This window comes from Schistocerca serialis, chromosome 2 (genome assembly GCF_023864345.2).
Source record: "Schistocerca serialis cubense isolate TAMUIC-IGC-003099 chromosome 2, iqSchSeri2.2, whole genome shotgun sequence".
NCBI classification, from domain to species: Eukaryota; Metazoa; Arthropoda; class Insecta; order Orthoptera; family Acrididae; genus Schistocerca; species Schistocerca serialis.
Window position 1 is genome coordinate 475,642,426 of NC_064639.1, and position 13,540 is coordinate 475,655,965.

Genomic DNA, 13,540 nt, shown 5'->3' on the forward strand with positions numbered 1-13,540 from the left:
GCATGCCTCTTTTCGCAAACACTGGGCTGGTCCCCAATCTGCACCTCAGAAAATACGACGCATAAACCGTTAAACTACACACAGAAAAAATTTTATGCGCTTCACAGACTGGTGACGCCTCGCCTACCTTAGCATATCGACTCTACTGTTCACAAAGCAAAAGCAAATTCGCCAAATCATCGAAAGAACGGACCCCGTACGAGGGGATAAACGTTAGGAAAGAGAGGATGAAATTATCTTGGAAAGTTTTAAGAAGGAATAAGAAAGAATGTTTCTCACTAAAAGAAACGGAAAGGGCTAACAAAATTACCACTAGACTGTGTTTGTGTGCAGAAAGATCCTAGTACAAGTTTTAAGCTCGAATGCAGTGCCTGTACTGAATGGAACAATCCGTACCAGCAGTATGATAGTAGATTATCAGTGGCATTTCAAGACGAGACAACGATCTTATCACATTCACTGTCAGGTTACACACTCAGTGTAAGGTTTCACACTTGACTAACTTGTATAAATGTGGGAAACTCATCCTCTCTCCCTGGATCAATGGGCTCTATCGCCCCTCCCCAACTCCATCTTTTACAACACTGACACACCAGAGGGAGGGATTCACTCCAGAACTGGGCAGCGTCTATTTTTTATCAAGGGACAGACCCCAGGTGACATGACTTAATGTAATTTGTTATTGACAAATAGATGCAGCCTGACCCTCTCTCTCTCTCTTTCTCTCTCTCTCTCTCTCTCTCTCTCTCTCTCTCTCTCTCTCTCTCTACTGCACAGGTCCACAGTGAACCCCACCCACTAAAGTGCCCCAGTTATAAGACCCCATACTTATGGAAAAAATACGCGAACTAATACGAAAATGGTTGGAAACTTTGCAGGATGCGAAAAATATGAAAAATATGGATAATTACATAAAATTATGGAAAAGAATACCTAGATAGCTGCCAGGGTGTGGTCTCTGCTGATGCCTCAAATGACATAACATTAAATTTTTATTAAAGAACAGACGTCAAGTGCTGTGACTTTATGTAATTTGTTCTTGGCAAATTGACACAGCCTCATCCTCTGTCTGTCCTGCCCAGCTCCAGAATTAAAACCTCCCATTTAAGCATTCCAGTTATAAAATATAGAGTTGGGGAGGGTGCTTGATCCCTATTGGTTCAGGAGGCGGGGAGGACTGTCCCGCCATTTTATTGTGCACCCATTGGATTAGAGGGAGGGATTGGTTTCTCGCCATTTTATGTCCATAACCATTATTGCACAACTGGATAAAGCCTGTGGGAACTCTCCTGGGTGACCTTGATCAATTTCCAGTGGTTCTCTGGGATAGAGAGGGAGAGTGGGGGTGACCTTGAATATAAATGAGCCAAGTGTGTAACCTGACACCCGATGTGTAACCTGATAGCGGATGTGATAAGTCTTGAATGAGCACCAATATCCTACTTACGAGCATGAAAGAACAGATATTTCAAAATGACTTTTGATGTATCTGAAGCCTTGTAGCAATGGAACAAGATGACTATAGAGTATTTGGTTTTACAGCAGCTTGAAATCATGCTCACTACTTGATAAATAAAGCACAAAAGAAAGAAAGGGTAAGTGTAAATAAACAAGAAACACTGGTCTGAAATTAATTGATAGCTGAGAGGTGCAATCACACATCGAATTGTTTGTGAGTTTATTTGTAGTGATGACTACTACATACTGCACTCCAGCGACCATTTTAAAGGTAACATTAGCTGTTAACAAAGATAATTTGCAGATAATGCAGATGCTGATAACTGTGTTGCTATGAATAAATGGAGAGATATAAATGTGATCACAAAAAGACTACGTGGCAACCAGATAAAATATAGGAAAACTTAAAGCGTTGCTATACACAAAAATTCAGGCGATTCCCATCAGAAGACTGAGTAAATGCTGTTGAAAAGGACTACATCTCATATATGTCTTACTACTACTGGAAACATAAACTGGAGTGATCGCTCAAACTCGTCTTTAAAAGAAGAACTTGACCTTTTTAAAAAAAAAAAAAAAAAAAATACCAGACTGTTAGATAGACAGGCACGAAAAATTTGGAGTCACTGACTAATGGCTCGTGTCTGGCAAGCATTGCGGAAGTGAAAGTAATAGCGTGTTTACAATTGCAGCCCAAATGCCCCAGGTCCCTTCCGCATTACGATGAGCTAATGCAAGAACATTTAGTTCGGAATACTATGTTGTTAGGTCTTATACCACTTAACACTCAAAAGTTGATAAACAGCTTAGTGAATTTGACACAGAAGCTGTCGAAATGGCGTCAACTCGAAAGACTTTCGCATGTTGGCAGTAACCCGACATTTAGCCTGATGAATGCCGCTGAAGTTCCTCGAGTGCAGGCTCGATACACTGCTCAACAGAGTTACCTCCACGAATGGTCCGACCCATTCTATCCTTACACTACCGGAGCAAACATTGAAGATACGTGAGTGAACCTTCCTAGAGTTTAACGTCTCGTCGACAACGACGTTATGAGAGACGCATCGTAAGTTCGGAATACGGAATAATGGGAAGGAAATAGTCTGTGCCCTCTTCAAAGTGACCATACCGACGAGAGAACTATAGGGTGACAAGACAAATATTATACGTTTCTGAATTGTTGAACAGAGTGCAGAGAAGAACTGAAGAGCTGCTCGACGAAAATCACGTTCGATTACGAAATAATAAAGTCACCTAAAAGGCGATAATGATCTTATATTAAATACTGGAAGAGTGTGAAATTGCTGCATCATGGCGTTTTTGATAAAATTTCCCATAGGTTTTTCGTGGTTTCTCAACTCTTTCAGACAAATACATGATATTAATAGTCAATGGTCGACGTATTTTCATCAGTATTACACATTCAATGTTATCTGCATTATACAACGTCGTTGTTGAGCGTTTTATTGCTCTGACTTTTTTTCCTATTTTATGATGTAGGCCTAATCTAGGACTATACAACTGAATGAAAATTGGAAGACGTTAGTATTGCTGGATATAATATCAGCCTATTATACAAATGACTGTTTCTTCACATAAACCTAAATACTTTTAACCTATGTATACTGGCTGACAAGAGTTGCACGAAAGTGATACATGCCTGATTTGTTGCATTTGTCTGTGGGTGTTCCCTGAGCCAGAACACCTTCAGATAATGTAATAAAACGGAACACCTGCAGCCGCCATTATGATGTTATTTATTATATGGCTACCAGTATCGGTGTTTCAGTGCATCATCTTCGGGCCTTAATTTTCATAGCCTTCCGCTTTGACAAACCTTTAGATGATTTAGAACTGTAGCAAACTGATTTATTTTGTATTTGTTTTCCGAATATCACAGATAGTAGATTCACCCATACTGTAAATCAATGCCGGATTTCTCTACCAATACTACCCTCTTCGAGTTTGTGTAGTATTCTGAGTTTCAGGTGTATCGCTAGCGCAACACATTCTCGCTTTTCAGACATTGTTAGGCACTAACAGAAGCTAATTGCTACGTTGCGCAACGAGAGCTATCCAGCGCTTGTTCGGACAGCACATTGTTTACTACATTCGTTTTGTAACGTGAGATTATCACTCATCTCCAACCGCCCCCGGCTTAAAGAAAAACTTTCAGTACAAAAAAAAAAAAAAAGTGGGAGAAATGTGCCACGGATAACTCGCAGAACTGATTACACGCCCGCGGGTAATCAAGAGTTTCCAGTCACAGCCTGTACTATATGCTTACAATAGAAGATAACTTCCACGTGCAGTAACATAATTTAATTTCAGATAACAAGCTACCAATATTCAGTAATGTATAAAGAGTTCTACATAATCCAGTAGCGTAGGTAAACAAAGGCAATGACAACAACATAAGAACTGTTTTTAGACCTAATTTTTGTGAGAATAAATATCACTTAAGACATGTTTACATTTTACACAACTGAATAAAAAATACCCACTGACGATGCCACAAACACGCTGAAACGTGTTTCGTTTTATATGATAAAACAATTGTTTACATAACAGGTGGATCTGATAACCAGTAATTTTGTTTCCAATCTCTGCTACTGCAAGAGATGAAAAACCAAATGCTTAATAAAAAGATATTGCTAATTCCGAAAAAAGAAGGGCTTAAGATACAAAAGTACTAATCCCAACTGACAGAGAAAAGGACTTGTCACTTCAGTAAATTAAAAATGGAAGAACGTACATCAAAGACATTGGAAGGAGCATATCCGAACTTAGAATTACTCTTCAAGATGTTGAAGAACAACGTAAAAATCGAAGAAGAAAGCGGGAGCCACTTGGAAAGAAGAAGGAGGAGAGAAACATAGAGAAATGGTGAAACAAATGTGGAAGAAAAGAGAAAAAAAACAGTTGAAATAAATCTATTCCATAGTGGCTCGCAAGAAGAAGAAGAAGAAGATGATGAAGAAGAAGACTAAGAGCAGATCTCACCAACACTAGTAAATAATAATTAATACTCTCTCTAAACTGTGATTCCATATATTTATAGAATATGTTCAATATAATCATCCAAGGACAATTACTCTGTTCAATCCTTTAAAAATTAATTTTTTCGTAACAGCAGGTCTTAATTCCAAGAAAAAGTCCGTTGTCGAATGTATTTGCTACTTCTTTTGTCTTCGTAAAACAGGACTTGTCTCTTAATTATCACATAATAATGATAACCGGATAAATGGATTATTTCTGAAAAAAAGGTAACTGGCAATAAAAATGTATGAATACTGCTGTGAATGCAAAGCACCCATGCACATGACTGATGTGTAAAGTCCCGTCGACAAGGAGGTCATTAAAGATGACAAGAGAAGAGAACCGGTTTTCTTTTCTTTTCCAAGTAAGACACCAGTACTTGGAGAAATCAGGAAAAACATAAATACTAGTGGTTGGACAGGGATTTGAACCACCATCTTCCCAAATGCGAAGCCAATTTGCTAATCACTGCTTTCTTTACGTGGAAATACACTCCTGGAAATGGAAAAAAGAACACATTGACACCGGTGTGTCAGACCCACCATACTTGCTCCGGACACTGCGAGAGGGCTGTACAAGCAATGATCACACGCACGGCACAGCGGACACACCAGGAACCGCGGTGTTGGCCGTCGAATGGCGCTAGCTGCGCAGCATTTGTGCACCGCCGCCGTCAGTGTCAGCCAGTTTGCCGTGGCATACGGAGCTCCATCGCAGTCTTTAACACTGGTAGCATGCCGCGACAGCGTGGACGTGAACCGTATGTGCAGTTGACGGACTTTGAGCGAGGGCGTATAGTGGGCATGCGGGAGGCCGGGTGGACGTACCGGCGAATTGCTCAACACGTGGGGCGTGAGGTCTCCACAGTACATCGATGTTGTCGCCAGTGGTCGGCGGAAGGTGCACGTGCCCGTCGACCTGGGACCGGACCGCAGCGACGCCCGGATGCACGCCAAGACCGTAGGATCCTACGCAGTGCCGTAGGGGACCGCACCGCCACTTCCCAGCAAATTAGGGACACTGTTGCTCCTGGGGTATCGGTGAGGACCATTCGCAACCGTCTCCATGAAGCTGGGCTACGGTCCCGCACACCGTTAGGCCGTCTTCCGCTCACGCCCCAACATCGTGCAGCCCGCCTCCAGTGGTGTCGCGACAGGCGTGAATGGAGGGACGAATGGAGACGTGTCGTCTTCAGCGATGAGAGTCGCTTCTGCCTTGGTGCCAATGATGGTCGTATGCGTGTTTGGCGCCGTGCAGGTGAGCGCCACAATCAGGACTGCATACGACCGAGGCACACAGGGCCAACTCCCGGCATCATGGTGTGGGGAGCGATCTCCTACACTGGCCGTACACCACTGGTGATCGTCGAGGGGACACTGAATAGTGCACGGTACATCCAAACCGTCATCGAACCCATCGTTCTACCATTCCTAGACCGGCAAGGGAACTTGCTGTTCCAACAGGACAATGCACGTCCGCATGTATCCCGTGCCACCCAACGTGCTCTAGAAGGTGTAAGTCAACTACCCTGGCCAGCAAGATCTCCGGATCTGTCCCCCATTGAGCATGTTTGGGACTGGATGAAGCGTCGTCTCACGCGGTCTGCATGTCCAGCACGAACGCTGGTCCAACTGAGGCGCCAGGTGGAAATGGCATGGCAAGCCGTTCCACAGGACTACATCCAGCATCTCTACGATCGTCTCTATGAGAGAATAGCAGCCTGGATTGCTGCGAAAGGTGGATATCCACTGCACTAGTGCCGACATTGTGCATGCTCTGTTGCCTGTGTCTATGTGCCTGTGGTTCTGTCAGTGTGATCATGTGATGTATCTGACCCCAGGAATGTGTCAATAAAGTTTCCCCTTCCTGGGACAATGAATTCACGGTGTTCTTATTTCAATTTCCAGGAGTGTATATTGGAAATAATACAAGGCACGATCACTGTTTAACAGGCATCGAGTGCCCTTCAGTGTTAACGAAACATTAGGGAAATGACAGAAAAGGGGGAAGTTGCTCATTTTTTACTGCAGTTGGGGGTTTCGAAAAATTATTTGATAATTTCGGTAGAGTATTTACTGCCACACTCCACATGAACCTAAAAAGTAATGAGGATCGGGTAAAAAGAGAATAGAAAAGCGTTAAAAACCCAAACTGGCAAATACTGGGCTTTTTGCGGTTGTCACATTAGCCATGCACATAGCAATTAGGCATTTGTGTGTTCCGTTTCTAGTTCACCAATAAATTAACTCAACCTTAAGCAAATAATTTACCAGATTTATAAAACTCTGCATCAAAGTGAATTATATGGGAGTAAGGGGTGGGCAGTGAAAGAACTTTGGGAGGGAAAACTGGGATTATTCAGATTTTCGTTTTCTAGAAGGGATGTTGAAGTGTAGATATAAAATATAAAACTAAAAATTGGTAGGAGTAAGTGAGGCATATGTTCATAGAGATATTTTTACAAGAAAGAAAAAAATATCAGTACTTAATACTCTGGAATGTTCAAAAATTGTTATTTTAACAGTACAGGGAACAACAAAGACGTAAAAACACTGCAATAGTATTCAAAGACTGCAAGATTATAAGGTTCCTCGAATATAGAACACATAAGGATGAATTATTCGAACTGCTGGCTCTAGAATCAGTAATATTTGCCCAGTAATTAGTACAGAGATTTAATTTAAAAATATTGGACGCCGTGGGGTTGGACAAAAGTATGGAAACACCGCTAGAAGTGCATGTTTCAAAATATGCAGATGCAACCAAGCCTGCAGGTTGCTCTGTTGTATTACGAGGGTGGAATGAAAAGTTCTCGGAACGGAACAGAAAAAGAGTACTTATATCACTGAAACTTTTATTTATTTTTAAATGTAGTAGATTAATGCAGTTGGGCTAACGATGATCCAGTGCCTTGATTCCATCTCGAAAATGAGTTTCCTCCAGGCCTGCAAAATAGTTGTCAACTCCGGCTATCAATTCTTCGTTTGAAATGAATCTTCGTCCACCAAGAAAAATTTTCAGTTTTGGGAAGAGATAGAAGTCTGATGGAACCAAATCAGGTGAATAAGGCGGGTGTGGCAACAATTCAACCTTAGTTCGTGTAATTTTGCCATGGCGACGGCTCATGTGTGCGGGAGCGTATTGTCTTGGTGGAAGATGACTTTCTTACTTGCTAAACCTTGCCTTTTTTTTGCGTATCTTTTATTCCAGTTTGCCCAAGAGGTTAGCATAGTATTCCTGGTTCAAATGGCTCTGAGCACGACGCGACTTAACTTCTGAGGTCATCAGTCGCCTATAACTTAAAACTAATTAAACCCACCTAACCTAAGGACGTAACACACATCCATGCCCGAGGCAGGATTCGAACCTGCGAACGTAGCGGTCGCTCGGCTCCAGACTGTAGCGCCTAGAACCGCACGGCCACTCCGGCCGGCCATAGTATTCTCCACTGCTTGTTTTCCCAATGGGGAGACAATCTACAAACAGGATCCCCTTCGCATCCGAGAAAAAAATGTTCAAATGTGCGCGAAATCTTATGGGACTTAACATTTAAGTTCTTCAGTCCCTAAGCTTACACACTACTTAACCTAAACTATCCTAAGGACAAACACACACACCCATGCCCGAGGGAGGACTCGAACCTCCGCCGGGACCAGCCGCACAGTCCATGACTGCAGCGTCTAAGACCGCTCGGCTAATCCCGCGCGGCGGGTATCCGAGAACACTGATGCCAAGACCTTTATCGCCGAAGAAATTGTCTTTGCCGTCTTTAGTGCCGGAGAACCAGCATGTTTCCACTGCTTTTACTGTTGTTTTGTCTCTAAGGTATAGTAGTGGACCCAGATTTCATCTGTGGTCATAAAAAATCTTGTTCGTTTCTCCTAAAACGGCCCTAACCCTTTCAGATGACATCTGGCAATCGTGAGCAATTTCCCGCACTTTCAGCCGGCGATCCTCCATGACCATTTTATGCACTTTTGCAATGTTTTCTGGAGTAGTGATACATCTCGTTCGACCACTGCGCGGATCATCATATAAACTCTCCCGACCGAACTTAAATTCATATGTCCACTTCGGATCAGTTGAATATGAAGGAGCAGAGTCCCCCAGTGTATTTTGGAAATCGGCATGAATGTCTTTTGCTTTCATACCTTTCTTTACGAATTACTTAATCACTGCTCGAATCTCGATTTTTTTCCATTTTCGCAAATCACTACGCAAGAACAACAACAGAGCCACACCACCGCCACAGCTCCCTTCAACGAGCACTGACGTGGCACGTGTTTACAGGCAACAGTCCAATGAATATCACGTGAACAACTCGTTGCGCTAGCGCTGACCTCTCGTGGTGATTGTGAGAACTTTTCAAACCACACTCATATGACCACGAACGGAATCTGTGCAATATCCTCCATACGTTGCACGTGATAGTCTTGTTCAAAATAGTGTTCTGTGTAGTTGTATGGGCATCATTTGGGATCGAAGTGAACTCTAACATGGGCAAATTGTTGTTGGTGCTCGCGTGGTGGGTGTCTCCGTAACCAAGGTAGACGAAGGATTTGGTGTTTCAAGAGGCACCGTATCGGAAATATATAGGCACCACATACAGGGAAATCAGAAAGACCCGCAAGGGAAGCCGAGCGCGCTAACGCGCTGCTTCCTGGACTCGGGTAGGCGCCCCTGCCTCGGATCGAATCCGCCCAGCGGATTAACGACGAGGGCCGGTGTGCCGGTCGGCCTCTATGTGGGTTTAGGCGGTTTTCCACAGCCCGCTGGGTGAATAGCGGGCTGGTCCCCACGTTCCACCTCAGCTACACCCGTCGCAGACATTTGTAGCACGTCCGCACTATTTCACGATTTACACTAGACGCAGACAGTTGGGGTACACTGATTCCGTCCTGGGGGGTACAGGGTGGCGGCAGGAAGGACATCCGGCCATCCCTAACACTAACATTGTCAAATCCGTTGTAACCACGTCGACCCTGCGATCGATACGGGACTATGGCATAACCGAAATAAAGAAAGGAAGAATACAGGGAAAGCGGAAAAATGGCATTCGACAAGTGTCGACACAAACGAAAGTGTATAGTCTGCGAGTGTTTGTTTCACATACAATTTGAAACGCTACACCTACTTGCAGTAATCGCTCCTGATGACCGATAACTTCCGACACGCGTCATATGAGGAATAAAGCCATTCCTTGAATTTACCCACTGCGACCCAGTCAGCCTGAATGGAAAACTGCTGATTATTATAATTATAGTAGCCTGCCTCTTCCATGACTTCATGTCACATTTATATTATTGAAATTAAAACATGCTCGAAATTCCTGGAACCCTCGGGACCGATATCTTGCCAGTATACATGTCGATAGCAGGCGAAAATGAAGGAGGTTCTCGATTCCCGGAATGTGTGAACTGTCTGTATACATAAATAAGTTTGTACGGATCCCCCAATGCGGTAGTCCTAATCGCGCCTGGCCAGTTTTTTTCTTTTTTTCATAATATCGCAGAAACTGCTATCTAATAAAACATCTATCCATATCGTCAGTGCATTCCCTTGCGATAGGTACTTCTATTCCACTCTGTACATCATTGTGCCCTGCTGTCATAATTGGCATTTATCCTACGTGGCAATTATGCTTCCGTGTTCCGTCTCCATTGACATTATCACTGTCACTGCTATCTCCTTCTCATCGTCAAAAAGTTCAACGGCGTTAACAGTAAGCCGTCGCGGCTGCTCAGGTAGGCAATTACCGCACTATCACTGGCGAGGGAGTAAAACGCACCACTTTGAACTGGAAGTTAACTGTACCTGATCACGCGACGAAATTAGTTCCCGCCGCGGCCGCACTTACGGTTCGCTTTGTCGAGTAACAACAAATAGAGTATTCCTGGACCAGATAACAAGTAAATCATATATACACGTGTCACGCGCCTTCAAATGTTAGCTGAATGGCGACTCGCAGAGTGTTCTGACACTGATTGGGGAGAGGGGGGCTGTTCGTTTTACGCACTTACAAAAGCGTGCTGTGGTGGTGCTGTTGGCGCCTCCTCCTCCTCCGCTGCAGCGTGTGGAGAGCACGTGCTCGGCCTGCCCGCTCGCCGGTCACTCGTCGACTGACTGACCGCCGGCGCCGGTCTGTTTACGGGCGCCCGGCATGCCGGCGATTATAAATAGCGGACGCTCTTCTGGCTAATTCTGCAGGCGCGAAGCGAGCCTCCGGACACGTCGGCGACCGCCTCTACGCTACAAATTCGTGACGTCAGTACATGACCAGCATGAGTTGTGGCAAGGCCGAGTAGCTGGACTTGCTACTATTCTACTCCATACTTACTTCCGCCTTTTCTTTTTATTCCGTGCATAATGTATACTCCATGCGTAAAATTTTTTTGAGAAGGCGATGCATTCTAGAATAGTATCTCATTCTAGAATAGTATCTCACCTTAGCAACTACAATATCCTCAGCAAATCATAGCTTAGGCTTCAGGTGCATTGCTCTATTGAAAACGCCATTTACATGTTCACTCATCTGATTTTATCAGCACTGATTAACAAAATAGCACCTGTTGGCATTTCCTGCAACATGTCTAAGGCATTTCACTCTGTGAATCACAGTATTCTCCTACATAAACTGAAGTTTTATGGAATTCATAGTATAGCCAAGTAATGGATAATGTCATATCTAACCAAAAGAATGCAGAAAGTTGTACTTAGTAACTCAACCAATATACTTCAGGGATGTAATTCTAACGGGTGAGAAATAACGTATGGGATCCCCCAAGTTTCAATCCTAGGTCCACTATTGTTCCCCATACATATGTAAACCACCTTTCGTCTAATACACAACAAACAGAACTAATTCTTTTTGCAGATGACGCTAGTATTGTACGAGTAATCAATCCAAGCATTCATATACACTCCTGGAAATTGAAATAAGAACACCATGAATTCATTGTCCCAGGAAGGGGAAACTTTATTGACACATTCCTGGGGTCAGATACATCACATGATCACACTGACAGAACCACAGGCACATAGACACAGGCAACAGAGCATGCACAATGTCGGCACTAGTACAGTGTATACCCACCTTTCGCAGCAATGCAGGCTGCTATTCTCCCATGGAGACGATCGTAGAGATGCTGGATGTAGTCCTGTGGAACGGCTTGCCATGCCATTTCCACCTGGCGCCTCAGTTGGACCAGCGTTCGTGCTGGACGTGCAGACCGCGTGAGACGACGCTTCATCCAGTCCCAAACATGCACAATGGAGGACAGATCCGGAGATCTTGCTGGCCAGGGTAGCTGACTTACACCTTCTAGAGCACGTTGGGTGGCACGGGATACATGCGGACGTGCATTGTCCTGTTGGAACAGCAAGTTCCCTTGCCGGTCTAGGAATGGTAGAACGATGGGTTCGATGACGGTTTGGATGTACCGTGCACTATTCAGTGTCCCCTCGACGATCACCAGTGGTGTACGGCCAGTGTAGGAGATCGCTCCCCACACCATGATGCCGGGAGTTGGCCCTGTGTGCCTCGGTCGTATGCAGTCCTGATTGTGGCGCTCACCTGCACGGCGCCAAACACGCATACGACCATCATTGGCACCAAGGCAGAAGCGACTCTCATCGCTGAAGACGACACGTCTCCATTCGTCCCTCCATTCACGCCTGTCGCGACACCACTGGAGGCGGGCTGCACGATGTTGGGGCGTGAGCGGAAGACGGCCTAACGGTGTGCGGGACCGTAGCCCAGCTTCATGGAGACGGTTGCGAATGGTCCTCGCCGATACCCCAGGAGCAACAGTGTCCCTAATTTGCTGGGAAGTGGCGGTGCGGTCCCCTACGGCACTGCGTAGGATCCTACGGTCTTGGCGTGCATCCGTGCGTCGCTGCGGTCCGGTCCCAGGTCGACGGGCACGTGCACCTTCCGCCGACCACTGGCGACAACATCGATGTACTGTGGAGACCTCGCGCCCCACGTGTTGAGCAATTCGCCGGTACGTCCACCCGGCCTCCCGCATGCCCACTATACGCCCTCGCTCAAAGTCCGTCAACTGCACATACGGTTCACGTCCACGCTGTTGCGGCATGCTACCAGTGTTAAAGACTGCGATGGAGCTCCGTATGCCACGGCAAACTGGCTGACACTGACGGCGGCGGTGCACAAATGCTGCGCAGCTAGCGCCATTCGACGGCCAACACCGCGGTTCCTGGTGTGTCCGCTGTGCCGTGCATGTGATCATTGCTTGTACAGCCCTCTCGCAGTGTCCGGAGCAAGTATCGTGGGTCTGACACACCGGTGTCAATGTGTTCTTTTTTCCATTTCCAGGAGTGTAGAAACGGAAAGAACGGTGAAAGAAGTTTTTAAAAGTACCATTGACTGGTTTCCTGCGAATGGTCTCTCCCTCAATCTTAAAAAGGTACAACATATTCAGTTCTGGACATCTAGGAGTGAGCCGCACGCGGCACGTGTTCGTGCCGCTATTGCTTGACGTCTAGCTGCGAGAGCGACAAAGTTCGTTGCCCACCGTACCTGGACGCTGAAGTTGAGTGATCAGTTAACCTGTTATGAAACCTCAACTGCTGTGACAGCTCTTCATTCATTTGCGGGTTGTTGCTACCTGGGCCGTTAGGGCTAGCAGCAACGTATAATGTGTTGGCGAAATCTTGCAGCCGTCTCCCTATATTGTGATTAATTATTGAATTGACTGTTACTTGCCTGTGAAGTGCACCAGCGGTAATTCTGCCCTGTGGCCGTTAACGCCCCAGTAACCTGCCCTGGTCGTTAGCATAGTTTTCCTGCAGTGTGTCTTTCCTCGTCATGTTGATGCTGTCCGGCACAGCGTGTAGTTCCACAGCCTTCTAAGTTGTTTGGTTCATATTTTACTTAGAGTGCTTATTGTTCTCTTGGTTGTTTTTAGACGCCAATTTTTGAAGACGTAGTGCTGTTCGTATCCTCGTCCTCGCTCAGTATTTTCCATTGTTGTGCCGTTGGTCGGATGGAAGGGAATTGGTTGAATTGTTGATAGGTCCTTGG

The 13,540-nt window shown here is 45.2% G+C and overlaps 1 protein-coding gene across 1 annotated transcript in view; it reads right to left on the reverse strand.

Moving 5' to 3' along the window:
• LOC126456096 (SET domain-containing protein SmydA-8-like) overlaps positions 1–10,609 on the reverse strand; it is a 104,329-nt gene extending 93,720 nt beyond the window's left edge. Inside the window, exon 1 of the mRNA XM_050091851.1 lies at positions 10,518–10,609. The gene's annotated coding sequence lies outside the window, so the exon portion shown is untranslated. The remainder of the gene's footprint in view (positions 1–10,517) is intronic.
• Positions 10,610–13,540: the final 2,931 nt, after the last annotated feature.